Source organism: Lactuca virosa, chromosome 5 (genome assembly GCF_052849685.1).
Source record: "Lactuca virosa cultivar CGN04683 chromosome 5, Lactuca_virosa_CGN04683_v6, whole genome shotgun sequence".
Taxonomy (NCBI): Eukaryota; Viridiplantae; Streptophyta; class Magnoliopsida; order Asterales; family Asteraceae; genus Lactuca; species Lactuca virosa.
In genome coordinates, this window is record NC_136430.1 from 144,989,593 (window position 1) to 145,004,945 (window position 15,353).

Sequence of the window (15,353 nt, forward strand, 5' to 3'; positions counted from 1 at the left end):
TATTTGCGTTGTTAGATGGGTTGGCACCACTTCTCGTCCTATTGGTACCACTTGCATGGATATGAGACATGGCGGTTGTTACGTCGGCAATCACCGCAGCCTGGAACAGAGCGGGATCATATTGTGGAGGTGGTGGTGGTGGATTTGTTGTCGTGTTGTTATTACGCCTGATATATCTATAAGGCGGCATCTTTCTGTCATAAAGTTTAAAGATGAAAGATTGGTAAGATATCGGTAGTGGTTATAAATCAAATGTCATAAGAACTAGATTATTGTAGTTTGAGTGTATCATGCTCCAAAAGTGTTTTGTAATCAATTCATAATAAAAGTTTATGTGAATAATAAACATATGAATTTTCAATAGTGACTACCCTCACTGAAATTTTTGTGACTTGATTAGCAGTTATTAGTTGTGATGAAAGATGTGATAAACCTAACACATAATGTGAGTAGTGTAATCACTAACTCACTAAGTTATATTAGTTTCTTAGTTATTAGTGTGACGCATACTAAAGGTACCGTCTTTCTTAGTTATATTAGTTGGTAAAATAGATCGTCGATTCTCGGAAGTGGATAGCGATTTTTGATAGTGAGCTTATTAAGTTCCCTATAGTCAATACACATCCTAAAGGTACCGTCTTTCTTCTTAACAAAGAGAATCGGAGCTCCCCAAGGTGAGAAACTGGGTCGGATGAATCCTTTGTCCAAAAGCTCACTGAGTTGACTGGACAACTCTTGCATTTCCGCAGGAGCCAATCTGTAGGGTGATTTGGCGATGGGTGTAGCTCCTGGCAAGAGGTCAATTCGGAACTCGACTTGTCTTTCTGGGGGTATCGCCGGAAGGACTTCAGGAAATACATCCGGGAAATCGCAAGCCACAGGGATGTTTCGAATATTGATCTCTTCTTTGGACTTATCCACTATATGAGCTAGAAACGTCAAGTCCTTCTTTCGTAGATACTTATGTGCCTTAATGCACGAAATAAGACGAAGGTCCGTGTTGGCTTTGTCTCCGTATATAATTAGGGTTTCGTGATTTGGGAGGTGAAGGCGAACGGCCTTCTCGTGACACATAATTTCAGCATGGTGGGGGCTTAACCAGTCCATGCCGATAATTACATCAAAACTCCTAATGGAAACAGGCATTAAGTTTATTTGAAAGACGTGATTATTTATGGTCAGGGTACATCCGATGTAGATTTCCCCAGTGGATTCTGTTTTCCCATTAGCCATTTCCACCGTAAAGGTTTCATTAAGCTTCTGGGGTTGTTGTTTTAACAAGTGTTTGAATTTATTACTCACAAAACTTCGTTCTGCCCCGGTATCAAATAGGATGCATGCAGAAGTGTGGTTTATGAGAAACGTACTGGTAACAACAGCGGGATCCTGAACCGCTTCTCCCTGACCCATAGTTAGCACTCTTCCTGTTCCTCCATTCCCAGGGTTGTTGATGTTGGGGCAGTTTCGGCCGATATGCCCAGTCTTTCCACATCCATAGCAGGTGGGGCTTGATCTTGCATTATTGCCGCTGTTGTTGGTGTTGTTGTTGTTGCGGTTGTTGTTGTTGTTGTTTCCTTGTTGCTGGTTCTGCGGAGGATAGGTCCTGCAATACCTTGCCGTGTGACCCTTCCGATTGCAACTGGTACAATGCATCTCTCTGCATTCGTCATTATGATGAAGACTGCACTTGTTGCACTTTGGGAGATTCCCGGAATACTGCCTAGGGGCACTTGGATTAGCTGAGGCTGGAGCATGTGGTGTGGAGGGTACTTGGGTGGTTGCAGCATTGACTGTCACTGTTTTTTGTTTCTTTGACGACTCTGAGCCTTGTCGCCCTTTTCTCTTGTTGTTCTTTCCCTTCTTGTTGTCACTCTCCTTCTTGCCTTCAGTTTCCACTGGCTTCTCTCCCTTCTTGTTGTTGTGGTCATACAGTTTCTTGGCCAACCTCTTGGCACTGTCGAAGGTTTCAGGATTTGCAGCTATTACATTTCCTTGAATTGGGGAGGTTAATCCCCAGATGAATCGTTCGATTTTCTTTCCCTCTGAAGTAATCATGCCAGGGCACAACAGTGACAGTTCGCTAAACCTTGATATGTATGTATCTATGTCAGAGTTTCGGACGGTGAGATTCCATAACTCTTGCTCCATTTTCTGAATTTCGCCTCGCGGGCAGTACTCGGCCATCAGCATTTCTTTTAACTCCGCCCGCGGCATAGCGTTGGCTACGGGGAGAGTCATGGCCTCTACATGTCCATTCCACCAAGTGAGAGCTTGGTCAACGAATGTGCATCCGGCGAACTTCACTTTCACCTCCTCGGTCAAATACCGATTCCACTTTTTCCACTTTTTCCATCCATCTCTTTAGGGTTATCAGTCCACCCGTTCCATTAAAGGTTCGTGGCTTGGCGTTGGTGAAATCCTTGTAGGAGCATGTCTTGGTAGGTCCTTGATTTGTTCTGTTGTTCGAACTTCCAGCCCCTTGTCCATTGCCTCCACCATAGTTCCCTTGGTGGATTGGCGCCATGGCTGCAGTAACCGCAGCAGATACAGCTGCTTGGAATGCAGCTGAGTTGACTTCGGGTGGGGTTGGTCCAGGGTTTCTACGGGTATTGCATGAACTTAAGTAGTTTCACAAATTAGCATACAATCATGGATACATAACACATAGCAGATCACAACTTCACAATAAAACACATAAAATCTTCCATTAATAATATCCGTACTTTGATACATGAAAATTTGCTCGTAAGAGCATACATAAGTGGTGCAAGTTCGGCAGCGTAACGACTCTATGAGTAGTGTAATCACTTAAACATAGAGTCGATGGTACATAGCATAGATCATATAAGCATAATACTAATGATAGATATGTCTAGCCCTAGTCATGGTGGGATGCGCCAGGGGGTGGTGGTGAAGAAGTGGACGCTCTCTAAAGGCGAGCCACCTGTCGTTCCACGTCTCGGAGGTGAGTCTCCCATCTCACCTGCCTCATGTGGAACTCTCGGATGACCTCTCGCGTCTCCTGTACTGCACGCTCGACCCTAGTCCCCATCTGGTGCATCTGATCAGCGGTGCTCTGAGCTAGGTCGCCAGTGTTCCGCAGTCGTCTCACCATGACCGGAAGCGCGCGATCAACTGGCCCTCCCTCCCTCAAGTCGTAGAACTAGCGTTCCATGCCAAACGGAGGTCGATGTCCCTGCTGTCTGCTCCACCTCCAAAGATCGATACCCCGGGGGAGGGGGGGGGGGTGTAGGGCCAGTCGGGCCCATCCGGTGAGCGGGCACCCTAGTCGGGTAAGGGGGTTGATGACTTCGGACTCTGTGTCCGAATCACCATCATCGCTAGGTTCCTCCTCGAAGTCCTCTTCGGCTTCTTCTTCCAGGACCTACACTGGCTCGGCAGGTCCGCCCTCGACTTCCGCCTCAGGTTCCTCTTCAGACCCTTCCTCAGGGTCTTCTTCAGGTTCCTCCTCCAGCCATCCGTTATTTCCCTGATTAGGGAAATACGGATCTCCGGGGTAATGGAAGCCGGCCATACTGTCTGCAAGAGTATATAAATGTACTAATATTATTCCTAAGATGTTTTAACTTATTATGTGTAAATTGAGTTGATGTTCCTTTCTTCGTAATAAAGGGGTACGTTTTTAGGTCTACCGACCATCGAGGTTTTTACCGGGGTATGTAATAGTTGTACTTCAGAGAAAATGTAGTTGATCAGGCTACATCCACCCCTTAATACAACTAAGAACAGTCCCGACTGAACCAAGATGTTAGTATTATCTTATTTGATTTGGTATTATGTTCTTTTTCCTATATCGCACAAGTAAAGATGTTTTGTCGTTGTGTTTTATTTGTTTTGATCAGAGTTGTTTTAGTCCCTCTTTAGTTTATAGTTGCATATCAATGTGTGGTTAGATAGGCCAGTTCACTATAAACAGAGCTCTGATACCAACCTGTCACACCCCCGAACCAGACGGCGGAAACGTCTGAGGGCTCGCGTCACTTAAATTGAATATCATCACAATGGATATAATTGAATCATAACATAAACATCACCATGCATCAATACATTACAACTGATATTGGTCACATCCAGTACATTGTTTTAAATATTACGCATCCATAACATAACTTGTTTAAGAGTTTTCAAAACATAGCTTCCTAACAAACTTGATATTACCCTGCAGCTTACCTGTGACCTGAGAATACAAGTTATTTTGAAAAACATCAACATATGAAATGTTGGTGAGTTCATAAGCAGGGTTGTGATAAAACTGATTTGTGTAGTTTATAAAACCCAGAAAATCCGATATTTTCTGAATAAACAATTGTTTACCAAAATGTGAAGATCCATAAGTTGATGCATGAATGATTTCAAAATGTGTATAAATGGGAAGTTTTGTATTATAGTTATAGAAAAATATAAGCGAGTGGTGCTGATTCGCTCGATAAACCCGATGTTTTCCGATAACATAAAACATAATTGTTTTCAAATTGATATACCGCCGCAACGAATGATTTTGATTACTCTTCCTTGATTACTCGGATGGTATTGGATTTATTTAATTATGTGAGTCGTTATAACCATGCATAATAATGACTAGTTCATCTGTCTTGGCATCCTAATGTATGCCGGGATTGATCTTAAGATTTTGTCACCCTAGACTGGCTGAGTCTAACTGTAGCGAACAGCTGAGGTGTGGGGAGTCACCCCCGTATAGATCTATACACAAACTCTCGCTCTCCTTCAAGGAGACTTTGATTATAACTACAGACTACGAACGACCCTTTGAGGTGTCGCCCGTTATTACTCACTTAATCCAAACAAAATTGATTACTGTTGATTAACGACCTGGATTTGTTTACTTTGATTTCAAATAAGCCTAACAGACACGGAGAAGAGGAATACAAGGTCCTGCTGATTACGCGTGTTATTTAAGGCTGTTGGTTATACGAAGGACACATTGGCCCATTTCATATTTGATTAAATTTGGACCTTACTAGCAATGCTAATGGGCCACCAAGGCCCAATGGCATATAAGTGCCATTGAGGGTCCTTTAAACATGTAATTGGGTCACCGGAGGCCCAATATACGTTTATTATTAGCGTTAGGCCCAAAAGTCATGTTAATGGACCACAAAGGCCCAATAAGCATGATTAAGATCTCTCAAGCCCAACTACTTGGATATTTACTTGTTTTAGGTATAGTATAATAGCTGGAAAGTTTGATTTAACGATTGTTATCTTTGCATGCATACTATTTGATAGTGGTCACTGGTACGTTTCTCCTCGATAACTCTTATGCATGCATACTATTTGATAGTGGAGCGGAGAGGAGTTTCGTGAACCAAAAATTTGCGCATTTATTTAAGCAAAAATCACGAGCACTTAAAGAACCGTTCACTGTAGAAATGGCTAATGGAAAGACAGAGAGTACTAGCTGCATATACATAGGGTGTACCCTAACTCTAGATAGTCATTCATTTTCAATCGACCTCATGCTGGTCTTAATTAAAAGTTTCGACGTCATTATCGGCATGGATTGGTTGAGTCTGCATCGTGCCGACATCATATGTTATGAAAAGGCTGTTCGCCTTAATCTGCCATCTAGCGAAACTCTAGAAATCTACGGCGACAAACCCGGCACTAACCTTCGCCCCATCTAGAGTATTCAAGCCCATAAATACCTTCGAAAGGAATATCGAGCATTCCTCGCTCATGTTGTCGATGTGAGCCAAGAAGTGAAAGACATTAAGAACATTCCAGTAGTACGTGATTTTCCCGACATATTTCCAGAAGATCTCCCAAGATTACCTCCGCAACGTCAAGTCGAGTTCAGAATCGACTTAGTTCCAGGGGCTACCCCAGTAGCCAAATCGCCCTATCGTCTAGCACCTGCAGAGATGCAAGAACTGTCTAGTCAACTTAACGAACTGCTCAGCAAGGGCTTTATTAGACCAAGTTTCTCGCCATGGGGAGCTCCGGTCTTGTTCGTCAAGAAGAAAGACGGATCGTTTCACATGTGCATCGACTATAGGGAGCTCAACAAGCTAACCATCAAAAATCGTTACTCTCTGCCTCGCATAGACGATTTATTTGATCAACTGCAAGGGGCGAACTTCTTTTCAAAAATCGATCTAAGATCCGGATATCGCCAACTACGAGTGCTAGGGGAGGATGTTCCTAAGACAGCCTTCCGAACTCGTTATGGGCACTACGAATTCGTAGTGATGCCGTTCGGATTAACCAACGCGCCCGCTATATTCATGGATTTAATGAATAGGGTGTGTCGTCCTTACTTGGATCAGTTTGTCATCGTCTTCATCGATGACATATTTATCTACTCTCGAAGTAAGGAGGAGCATAGTCAACATCTGCGACTAGTCTTAGAAACGCTGCGTTCGGAGAAGCTCTATGCGAAGTTCTCGAAATGCGAATTTTGGATCCGAAGAGTCAAATTCTTAGGGCACGTGGTTAGCGAAGAAGGAATACACGTGGACCCTTCCAAAATCAAAGCCATTGAGAGTTGGTCAGCACCAAAGACGCCTACCGAAATTCGTCAATTTCTAGGCCTCACTGGCTACTATCGCAGGTTCATACAAAACTTCTCTCGAATTGCGAAACCCCTTACCACTTTAACCCAGAAGGGCGTGGCCTTCGACTGGGAAGAGAAACAGGAGAAAGCGTTCCAAACGCTCAAACGAGCCTTATGCACCGCACCAATACTATCCCTCCCTGAAGGGATAGAAGACTTCGTTGTCTATTGCGATGCGTCGAATTAGGGGCTCGGCTGTGTTCTGATGCAGCGAGGCAAGGTCATCGCCTATGCCTCGAGACAGATAAAGACACACGAGGTCAACTACACCACACACGATCTTGAACTAGGAGCAGTTGTGTTTGCTCTGAAGATCTGGAGACACTACCTATACGGTACGAAGAGCACGATCTTTACAGACCACAAAAGCCTACAACATATATTCGACCAGAAGCAACTCAACATGAGACAACGACGGTGGGTCGAGCTACTCAGTGACTACGAATGCGAAATTCGTTATCATCCGGGTAAAGCCAACATAGTAGCTGACGCCCTAAGTCGGAAAGAATACTCTGGTCGTAGAGTCAAATCATTGACTATGACTATCCATTCACACTTGTCCATGCAAATTAAGGAGGCTCAGCTCGACGCTTTGAAACCTGAAAATGTGGAGAGTGAATCCCTGAGAGGGATGGATAAGAACTTAGAAGTCAAAGGTGGCGGAGCCTTATATTTCATGGATCGGATCTGGACACCGAAACACGGTGGTTTCAGAGACTTGGTCATGACCGAGGCACATAACACTCATTATTCCGTCCACCCAGGTTCAGATAAGATGTATCTGGATCTTAAAAAGCTATACTGGTGGCCTAACATGAAAGTAGAGATTTCTACCTTCGTAAGTAAACGCCTTACTTGCGCCAAGGTCAAGGTCGAATACCAGAAACCCTCAGGTCTTCTACAACAGCCGGAGATACCAGAATGGAAGTGGGAGCGGATCACTATCGACTTCATAACCAAGCTGCCCAAGACAACGGGTGGACTTGATACCATATGGGTCATCGTCGACAGATTGACCAACTCCGCACACTTCCTGCCTATCAAAGAAACAATCAAGATGGAGAAGCTTACAAGAACCTACATACGGGAGATTGTACGACTGCACGGTGTTCCCATATCCATTATCTCGGACAGAGATAGTAGATTCACTTCGAGGTTCTGGCAGTCGCTACAAAGTTCCCTAGGAACTAGGTTGGACATGTGTACAACCTATCATCCACAAACCGACGGACAAAGTGAGAGGACTATCCAAACCTTGGAAGATATGTTGCGAGCCAGTGTGATCGACTTAGGGAAAGCATGGGATACTCATTTACCCCTTGTCGAATTTTACTACAACAACAGTTATCACACGATGTGACAATCATCAATTTTCGGTCAAGTCAAAGTCAAACAAAGTCAACAAGTCAAACAATGAACCAAAGAGATAAACATTCGTGTGTGTGTAGGACATCATTTGGAAAATTCGTGTGTTTAATTTTTCTTAGCCTTGATAATGCTAAACAATGAACCAAAGAGATAAAACACTATTGCACACTCATCGGGAGTGTGTAGGACACTAAAACATGACTTAACGGGGTTTACGGACCTTGCATTTCGAAGCCGGACACTCAAAAAGGTCACAAACGAAACCTCCCTCAATCGTTTTCACTCTATCTCCTTCTATTTGAAATCTCTCTCAAATCTCTCTCAAAAGTTCCCGTAACTTTTTGAAACCATTCGGGTCATCCCGACCCTTAACCGGATCGAAAATCGCTTAAAACGGGGTTAGAACGGGAAAAATACCCCGAAAGACCTGAAACCCCTTTTAACGCCGAAGTCCCCCTATAGAGGCCAAACGCTCCTTGAACCGCAGCTAGCAGCCGCAGCCACCGACCGCAGCCTTTATTTCTATTTGAATCCGCATCTGCGACCAAGCCCCACCTCGGATCTAAGGCTGTTAAGGCCGAGGTCACCCTCCTGACTTCGGATTTTGCCATTTTCTACCCGGTTTTCAACCCCGACTCAGTTTTAAGCCCGTCTTTAATTATTTTAACGGGGGATTTCCACCCAAAACTTTATTTTAACATATTAAGACCCATATGTCTTAACTAATCACGTTTTTAATGCAAATCTTATCCAAGATTTAGTGGTTGGAGTAATTAAGGTGGAGTGTTGACTTATCTTTGATTTATGACACAAGCAACCACCACACCCACTCCATGACTAACCCACACACCTCCCCACCATACCTTGTCACTTCCTTGTACCTTCCCACTCAATTTTCAGCCTCTCCCACGTCCTAAGAGCTGGAACAACTCATCCTCTCTCCTCGTTCTCACTCACTTGCTCTCATTTCACCAAAGATCAAACTCAACTTTTCTCTCAAACTTTCTTCCTCAATTTCGGGATTCCAAGGCTGATCATCAAGCTCTCTTACACTCTTGGTAAGTATAATTCATCCTCCTTGTGGTAATTACACTTCATTCTACTCCAATCATAGATTGCTTACACAAATTCCATCCCTTTGGTGTTAGATTCTCGAAAATCTTCTAGGCATCTTCAAGTGTTCTTGAGTTGAACACTTCTCATCTCCAACACTCATCTACTGAAACCATTTAAGGTGAGTTCATACCCCTACATTTTCATGTTTTCTTATGTTTTAAGGGGGGGAATACAAGTTAAAACACCAAGAACACAACTAAATTCTTCTAACAGCTTTCATTAGAAAAGTTGGACTCCATTCACGGACTGTTTTGGTCAACTTAAACATTTTTTTTTTCAAAACTGTACATGGTGCAAGTAGTTCAAGTTCTTAGCTTTAAAATGGCTACTTGCAAATCTCCATAAGATTTTTCTACAATTTATGGTGATTTTTACAAAACTGTCTATCATTTCAAGAACCAATCCGGACCAGTTTGTGATTATGGACGTTTTCACCTAAGTTGGAGGTCACTAAAAATCGTGAGAAAAGTTATGAACAAACTAGACTCATTTTCCAAACTCTCAGAATTTACGGATTCTGATTTGGACCTTTGATGATTTTTCTACAAATTTTTCTAAAAACAGTAATAGAAATTGTTAACAACAGAAAAATGCTATGAATTTCATTACACCTTGTAACATGTTGAGCAAGGTGTATATCTTTATCTGATTATATGTTATTGCATTATATGACAATTTGTCTTAGTATAAGGACATACAACAGTTAACAAATGGATTTTGCTAGATAAAGCATAGAAATAACAAATTGTTATAATCAAAGTACATCCATTACATACAAACATTTGGATAAACTATGTTAAGTATAGTTTACATACATTACTACTACTACCCTTGTTTTGATAAACTATAATAGGTATAGTTTATGATACATTACATAATACATACATTTCAAAAGGGTACATTTATACAAAGAGGATTTTCATTACACAACACGTAATTCCGTTAATGACGTTGTGAGACATTCGCTTCACTTTACAAATAAGTCATGTATTGTAACCATAGTCTCCTAGAGGGAGAGCGTGATAGTTGTACATAGATCTATATTGGGTCTGACAAACCGACACCTGAACTGCATGCAACAGTTAGACCGGAAGGTCTGGGGTGACAAATGTCATAACATTTCCGACGCCTGAAGAACGTCGTTTCAGGCCATCTAGGTCATAGCATGGTTATAATAACTCACAGAAAGTATTAACAAACATAGGAATTTACGGGGATTTCATCGAAATCAAACGAGTTTATGTCGATTCAAACTTGCATTATTTACTATAAGTAAGGAAAGTACTTATACATCTTGGTCTTTGGGTTTTTTTTTAAGACTACATTCACACTTTAAGGAAAATATTGGATTTTTTGGAACAAACGATACTTTCACAAGAAAAAGGTTTTCATAACTACGTACAAATGCTTATGAACTCACCAACCTTTGTGTTGACACTTTTTCAAACAACTTGTATTCTCAGGAAATCACTAAAACAGGTAACCAAGTGCTTTTGAGGATGGGACGTTAAGGCGTCAAACATTTCACATTTTGTCAACATATTGTAATTGATTTGGAAACATGTAAATCATACACGATGTAACTTTTTCATTTATATATATATGTTGGCTGCGGTTGCTTGAATTACTATTACGATTGTTGTTATGATACTATACATGAAGTCCTCTACCTCCGGACGTTTCCGCCATCCTTGGTTTGGGGGTGTGACAGATTGGTATTAGAGCACAGTTTATAGTGAATTAAGTATATCAAACCACATAAGATATACAAACTATAAACACATTTGGGACTAAGAGTCTCTGATTTGAACAATTTTTCAAATGACTATACTTTTAGAAAATTAATGGTTTTCTTAATTTAAGTATACATACATGCGTTACATGCTCGCATAGTATCATGACTAGGGAAAACATAAAGCAAAAGAAGAGGAGTTGTACATTATGAGTATGCCTTGGTATATGTGAATCAAGTCTGGAAGGGATATAGCCTGATCAACTATATCTGTCCAAGAAGTGACTTGCATATACTGGGGGATAGTCATGATATGGCAACAAGTCTAACAAACTTACCAATACTACCACAATGATGACAACAGAACGGAACAGAAATTTAAAATACTATAGGAGTATTTTGTGTTACTATAACAACTTATCTGAGAATTAAATAGGTCTTTATTTATAGATCAATGGCTGCTAAGTGAATACGCTAAGGTTATATGTAACTAAGATGCTATAGACTCAGAATTTATGTATCTTTGCTTCATTTCCTGTCCTCGTTTGGTTGTGGACTTGGAGTTAGGGTCATCTATTCGAAGGACTATCTTGTCTTGATCACATATGACTAGTATGCACTTTGCAACTATTGAAGTAACCGATAAAGATCATCTTAAAATATTTCCCTTAGATAGATCTTCCATTATCAAATCCTTCTATTCCCTATTCTCGCATAGATAACATGGCTGGACTCCATCCCCACGGCAAACCGTACCTACCAATCGAAGGCTATGCTGGATGGTTTGATGAAGAGCCAGAAGACGACCATCCAATCCCTTTGGATGATCACCATGATGAAGACCTTTCGGATGGAGCTAACTCCGAACCCAAGGTTGAAAACCTACCCCCGGTAGCTCCCATTCCAAATCCTAACCCTCGTCCGGTTTTTCATGGCCCGACACCCCCCCTTGGGTAGAATGCTTGGAAACATGGAGCGAAGAGCAGGACCAACCTATGTCATTTAATGGGGACCGAAACTTCTACAAATTAAGCGAAGGGGGCTCAGCAGACAGAGTCCTGCCAATCCTGGTCCATAGAGTTGCCCGAAACGAAATTCAGGGCAGGACAGCTCTCCAGCGTATCACAGAGGTTGATGTCAATGCAGGGATGCATACCCTCCGCACCAATCGCCTAGAAGACACTCGTGAGAGATCTGAGAGGGACCATGAGACCCTACTGTCAGCACTCGCTGAAACACGAGCCGAAGTCATAGAACTTCGAGTACGCCAGAGGGTATATGAAAGACACATGCTTGACATGGAGCGCCAGCTGGCTGAACTGAGGATTCACCGGAGGGATGACCATCACCAGTAGGAGACGCTTTATCTTTAAGTCCTCGTTTTAAGGAATCGCTTTCCTGTCTATGCTCTATGTAGCACTTTTCTATGTAACTACCCCCGTACCATAAGTACTTTTAGTTAGGCTTCAGGCGTCGAATATGATGTAAGGCCTCCTATAAGGTCAATTTTCCGAAACTTATTTCATCATGAATATCAATGATTTTGACGGTTGGTTAATTTCTTTGTCACTCTTTATTCAAATACTTTCCTCAGACTATCATTGAAGTCTATCTGAAACTCACTCTTGTCAAGCTATTAAACTATAGTAATTTGGCCCTGGGATCATTTCCATCTCTCTTTCAAGGGTTGGATCATGTTGTCCACTAACCAATGGTACCCCGGTTCGAACGGCAAACGTCTTGTGACCATTCTATGAACTGACTCATACTCTTTACTAGGACTGCATCATAGGGATGTAGGTCAAACCCTCGAGAACATAATACCACTCTTTGCATGAACGATCAAAATACAGCTAGGTTCAAACATAATCACTCACAAACTCCTTTCCTTTCATAGGACAGAATCATGTCGTCATTCAAAAATAGTCAGCCGAGCAACGAAACTCCTATCCTTCATATCGACGCCGCTACCTTCCAAGCCGCAGTAACAGCTGCCGTGGCGGCTGTCCTTGCGAACCTCAGCTCTGGCAACGAAATCACGACTGGCAAAGGAGTTGACAATTTCAATTGTGGTATCGATCCGGGAAGCCAACAAACGACAACAGCCACGGACTTGCAAAACCGTAAAACCGAGAAAAGGAAACGAAAACGCCAAGCCCGAAAGGAGCGCAAGCGATCCCAAAAACTTGCCATACTATAGCAACAAGTGGCAACCCCTGCCATTTCAGCACCAATCAGACCATACAAGGGAAAACTTCCGAAGTGTCATAAGTGTAACTTCCATCATAATGGGGCTTGTCAAGAAATGCAATGCTGCAATTGCCACGAATTAGGACACCATGCCCATAGCTGGGGAGTACCGTCACGACCCACCACTCGAGTCCCTGACAGCAGGATCAACCTTGCACGGGGTGGTGGTGGTAAAACCAAACCCTATCAAAGGAAAGTTTCAAAGTGGATGAACAAGGAAAACACCCATGTCTACATAACTCTGGCTCGACACCTCACTTCCACCACCAATGCTAGCACAAGCCAGATATGTCATCAATGCGGTGAGATTGGACACCTCAAAAAGGATTGCCCAATAACAAAGAACTCCGGCGCAGACGGGAGGATACTAAGGATCACTGCCGCAGGAGAGACTACCCCGGACCCACGCTAAATTACTTAAGGTGTTTCATTGTAATAAACACATAAAACTGTTTAAAACTAGTGCAACTAGAGTCTTATCTTTTGCGAGATCCCGTCAGTAAAGGGACCCTCGTGCTGTGTATATTTGCCTATTTGAAGTACTCCTTGTTCGCAACAACAATCTAATAGTTAATCTAAAGTACTGTAACTCTGTTAAAAGTTGCACTATTGTGTTTTGTCTGTGACGCCTTTATAATCAAATCTAATGCCGTTATTTCTAAGTGAGTCCGATATTATCATACAACTTGAGTCCATTCGATCCTCACAATACCAGTTTCGTGCGTAAATCTATTTCTCCGAAATCGCCTTCCTAGCAAAGCCGTCACTCCAGAACTCCGAAGTACTCATGCGTAGAGTACCTCATGTTTCGTGACCGTTCCGAAGAAACCTCAGCAAACCTTCCCGGAGTACAACGCGTACAATACGTCAAATTAAGACCAAAGACCCATGCGGTTGATCTATCGCTGAAGAATGTATACACAAGGGTGGTATATAAACAAGGTTCCATAGGTTTAGAATTGATGATTCCACTCTAACTTCTTTTCCTCGTTGGGATGTGAGCTTACAGTAGAATCATTTATTCGACTACCTTTTCAACCTTAATTATATACGACTCGTATACACGAGTCTGTGATTGATGAACCATGTATGACTTTTAATATGAACTTCAAGACGGAGACTGCCCAAGACTACGAGTAATCGCATCGTCATGCAAACAAAATCATAACCCAATACGACTCATGTAACCAGATCGCCTACAGTCTCACACCCACGAAGATGCAAGAACCATCTAGACAACTTAACAACTACTCAGTAATGGATTTTGAAGACCAAGCTCCTCACCTAGGAGAGCTTAGGTCTTATTCTTCAAAAGGATAGACGAATGGTTTCGTAAGAGCATCGCCTAACGGTGAACTCGACAAGATCCCCAATAGAAATCATTACCACTGCCTCGTGTAGAAGGATCGTTTGACCAACCGCAAGGAACGAAATTAGTTTTCAGAAATGAACCTGAGACCGGAATATCCCCAGCTGCGAGTGTTAAAGAAGGATGTCCCGATGACGACCTTCCAAACTCGATACGGACGCCACGAGTCCGTAAATGATACCCCTCGGATAAGACCAATGCACCCGTAGAGTTCATGAACTAAATGAATAGGGTATGCCATCCTTGCTAGGACCAGTTCGTCATTCTCCTTGTGAAATGAATTATTTAAATACTCTCGTAGTGAGAACGAAATCATAAAAAGCAACTACAACAAACCATGGAAACATTACGATCAGAGAAGCTCTACGCAAAATTCTCTAAATACGAATTTTGGGAATTGAAGAGCCGAATTCCTCAGGTACACTATGAGTGAGGTGGGAATTCATGAGGACCCTTCCAAAATCAAAAACCGTTGAGAATTGGTCAGCACCAAAGACACCTACGAGAATTCGCCAAATTCTAGGTCTCGCAGACTATTGTCGTAAGTGCATTCGGGACTCCTCTCGAATTACGGAACCTCTTACGACCTTGACCCAGCAGGGAATGACCCTTAACTGGGAAGAGAGACAAGAGAAAGAAACCTTTAGAATTAAAAGAGAGAGACCAAATTCTTTTGGGAAGTCTCACCTTGGAAAGGCTTGATACGTTTCGGAAAGTATGGAAATCTAAATCCAAGATAATTGATGCCTTCGAGATTCTTGTTGGAATCGGCCCCGTATCTTACAAATTCAACCTACCTCGCGAACTCAGTACCGTACGTTCTACCCTCAAAGCCTCGAACTTGAAATGTATCTGTCCGACAAGACTCTTGTCATTCCACTCGATGAGATCGAGATCAACGAGAACCTTACCTTCGTGGAGGA